We start from the raw sequence: 4,569 nt of genomic DNA, 5'->3' as shown, positions 1-4,569 counted from the left end.
CTCTCTCTCTCTACTCTCTCTCTCTACTCTCTCTCTCTCTACTCTCTCTCCTCTCTCTCTCTCTCTCTCTCTCTCTCTCTCTCTCTCTACTCTCTCTGTCTCTACTCTCTCTGTCTCTACTCTCTCTGTCTCTACTCTCTCTGTCTCTACTCTCTCTCTCTCTTTTCCTCTCTCTAATCTCTCTACTCTCTATCTCTCTACTCTCTCTTTCTCTACTCTCTCTCTCTTTTTCCATTCTCTCTCTCTAAATTTTATAATAGCAAATCTTAAACGAAATATACCTATGAAACCCTGAAGTAGTGCTGACAAATCAAGACTACAAAATGAATAACTTTTTACATAACAATGCATTTCCACCCAGAAATATGTGACAAATGGTCCATCTGTTTATTGTGCTAAACAACGCTTTACATATGCTCATAAGCTTACATCCGTTATTATTACTCTCCTCTCAGTTATAAATCTATTTAATTATATTTATATACATATTCAAGGTTCTTATTGAATATACGAGTAGCAGCAGTTCTTTGCTTATAGCAGTTCTTTCCAGAAAAGAACATATAAAAAATAAATTGATTGATTCGAATATGCATTCCTTTTATGTATTTTAGATACATAAAATACAAAATATGCAAAATATAAAATATATAAATATATGTAAGAGCATAAAGAAAGAAGGTGAATTTTACTTCACAATAATTATAAAATATATAGTTTTTCTTAGGACTTGCTTTTGGGAGTAAAATCAGATACACCGTGACTTTGTTTTCTCGGTAAAAAAAAAAAAAATCTGACCGTTTTTTATAAATATTTTGTTTTGGTTAATTAGTTACTTAGAGGCAATGATTATATGAAAAACAATTCATTTAAAGAATACTGCAATTTCCTTACTGCTTTTCACATCACGTGTAGTATTGAAATCATATTTCTGCCGAACACTAAGCAATACGTTAGGAGTGCTTTATTTAAGGATTATGCACGGATGAGTCTTGCAACATTTGTGCAGCATCAGTTTTTCATTTTTTACTGCACAATTTATAAAGAAACTGTGCCAGATACAGATACATAACTGGTACATTTATGAGTGTGCATTTACCTATGAGTATACCTATACTTCTCAGGCAGAAAATCAGCAATCCCATCAACCTCATATGTAGCGATTTTATTATTTAACTCTTGTAGTTAATTGGTTTTTTATCGTTTCAATTTGTTATTCGATAATTGTACAAACATAAAACCATATACCATATGCATTGAAATGTTTTGAGATGTGAGTGACTGTATATGTACCTACAGATGAAGTACGAGTATTTAAATTTGAAATCTATTTGCATGTGTATATTGTTGCTTTGATACACTGTAATACACTTGAACTAACTGAAGACGAGATCACTTTCACATTAATACTGAAAATATTCGTACTGAATGAAATAGATGATTCAAATGCTGAATGCTGTATGCTGGATGCTGTATGTTGGATGCTGTATGCTGTATGCTGGATAGGTAAATACAAAGTGAAGGTATAAGGCACTTAGGCAAAATAGACAAAATAGACAAAAATTATAATCATTAAAAAATTTAGACAATTCATTTTTTATATAAGCATAGTTTATTTCTTTTTTTTATTGTTTAATATTGTAATAAAATTTTTAAGTATTTTCGGTGCTCTTGGTCAAAGCTATAAATAATTGACAAATGGAACATGTGTGGTTTATGGATTTTTCAATCCGTTAAAAATGTGTATAAAATATTTTACTTTATTAATGTTAAATTATGTTTAATCGAATTTTAATGCCTTTCAACTTGTTATTAGTACTCGTAGATACTGATGAAATGTATGTGATTTATAAAGTGTTGGGCTTATCATACGCGTATCGAAATAATTTATACAAATTGTTGATTCGTTGATCGTTGGACTGTTGGGCTGTTGGGCTGTTGGACAGAAATTTAGGGATTGCCTGCTAATTTTCGAATATAATAAGAGTATTATAGTCGAATGAAAGTGTAAAACACACAGCTTAAGTGTAAAAACACACTTCCGTCGATATCAACAACTTGATTATTTAACTTGTAAAAGTGCATGAGAAGTGCATCTTAAGCTCATTACACATTTCCATCTTCATTACATACCTATGCACTCAACAAATTATTGATAACATTTATAATTTTTATATTGTATATTTTCGTTGATTTATTTCCCGACAATATGCTCCAATACAATTGAATAATAATTCAAAATCACATTAAGTAAACTAATTAAAAGATTTCAAAACTAACAACAATAAATATTTTAATAAAATTGAAACATTTTCAATAGACGTGGTATTTTACGTAATATCGCTACAAGTACGAATAGTGAGACTTCCTTCTCTTATGTTACTTTCAAGTCGTACTTAGTATGGACTTTCGATTGAAATAAAATCGAAACACCACGCGCCCACGGCTGGTGGGTTTGTATGCATAAATCAATACATAGCATCATTAAAAATTATATCTGTTACTATGTTTCCTATATTGTTCTCTCCAAAATACAATTGTAAAAATATTGCTTCAGTTTCAAGAGTCATAAAAGTTTCCAGCACAAAGAACTAAATCTATAGGAAATGATACTCGTAAAAATGTTTATGTCTTCTTTTGGTGTTGCAATTTGAGGTTAACATCAATGCCCCGAACAATTTTAAAGACGTCTCAAATCGCTTTATGTTTCGCTTTAATAATATTTATATTTGTTTTTGCACACGAATAAAATTATTAAATATTGATATATTTTCAATTGAGAATGGACGCTTTGGGAGCAAAACGATTTGTAATTAATTATAAAACCTTTATGTTTTTTATTTCATATTACGTCTTAAAAAGAATTCTTTACGGTTCAAATTATATAAACTTTATGTCAACAATATTATATCTATTAATCATGAAATCTGTGATTTCTCTAATGCAATTTAAAGAACCTTGCATAAAATTAAATCCTTCATTTAAATCACAATAATCGTAAAATGCAACTTTAAAAGTGACATAACATTAATATTTTATATAAAATAATAGCACATTCACACTATCTCATTTAGGTACTTTCATAGATGTGACCTCATTATTAATATATCAGCTCATTTAGGTGAAAAATGTCGAAGCAACCCTTAAAATTAATTTCCCACAAGGGAAATTACCAAAATTTGTACATATGATACATGTTTTATTTGTGAAATGTAAACAATCAACAGCTGAGCTGTAAACAAAGGCACTGAGGGTGAGTTTTTATTAACTAAATATGTAATTGATATATGAAATGTATATAGATGATTTAATATATAAATTATATATTTAATTTTTTTGAGTGATATATTATTAGATGAAGTTTATAAAAGTTATATGAACTGCATAAATGATTTCATTATAATGTGTACGTTCACTTATTACTCACTCACTATTTAATATAAAAGGCAAGTGCCTAAATGAGACAGTGTGAATGTACTATAATTTTAATTCATTGAAATAATTGCTTAAAACTCTGTTTTGATTTGCTTTTGATATAAATTAAATGATTTAATTTAATTTAAATTTTAAGAGCAAATCAATTTTTTTTAATGTGATCTTAAAGCTTTTAGGCATCTCATGTTGGAACTGACCTCCCAGCCTCACATATTTACACGATTTAAGTATTAATAAAAGTTGCATCAATGGATCAACTCTGAATATGTTTGAAAGATCTTTAAGCACATAAAAGGGCCGATTGATAAGTGGAAGATAGTCACATTATATAAGTTGTAAAATATTATTGTAATATTTTATACTCTGACAGTATTTAAAATTAAAAGTGCAGCTTTCTCAAACGCAAGTTAAGTCTCAAGGCAGATTTAAGTTAGATTAGTCGGAGATAGCTTTTAAAATATTTTTGTAAAAATGTTTTTTATAATTTGACAATATTTAAAACATTAAGGATACATTTTTCAGTCCTAACTTATAAATACTGATTTAAGTCAACAATTTTACTGATTTAATTTACACTAAATTTAGTTTTGAGATTTAAGTTATGACTGTGAAATCGGTTTTAAGTCTAACACTGAATATTTCACGTATGTGGTAACTATTACTGTTTTTTAATAGCTATTCAACAGTCATGAGTTCTGGAACTCCAGATATAGAAGAGTAGTGGATTTTTCCTGTTGAACTTGTAACACAAAAATTGAAGTTGTCAACTACCAGTACTAATAACAATAATATCATAGGGCGAAGGACGTAGTTCTCCAGTCCCTTACTCTTAGTTAACTTTAAAATTAATTTTAATGTTAACTCACAAATAAATAAATAATAATCTTATCTACAATATAACTTATCTACAAATATGTTTAATGTAAAAAGGAAACTGTTGAAATTAGCTATTTTATAGTTACAAGATATAGTTTATTACTATATATCCCCAAGTAGGTCTGTGGGTAAATAATGAAAACCAGCATGTAACATAGTTAAACCTGTGATTAAACCTGTGACTATTTTAATTTTTGTTGACATAAGCATTATTATTAACAATCGAAATCGATTAACTCGTTTTGTATTATGCAGATCGCA

The sequence above is a fragment of the Teleopsis dalmanni genome, chromosome 2 (genome assembly GCF_002237135.1).
Source record: "Teleopsis dalmanni isolate 2A chromosome 2, ASM223713v2, whole genome shotgun sequence".
Classification (NCBI taxonomy): domain Eukaryota; kingdom Metazoa; phylum Arthropoda; class Insecta; order Diptera; family Diopsidae; genus Teleopsis; species Teleopsis dalmanni.
This window is presented reverse-complemented; position numbering follows the sequence as displayed.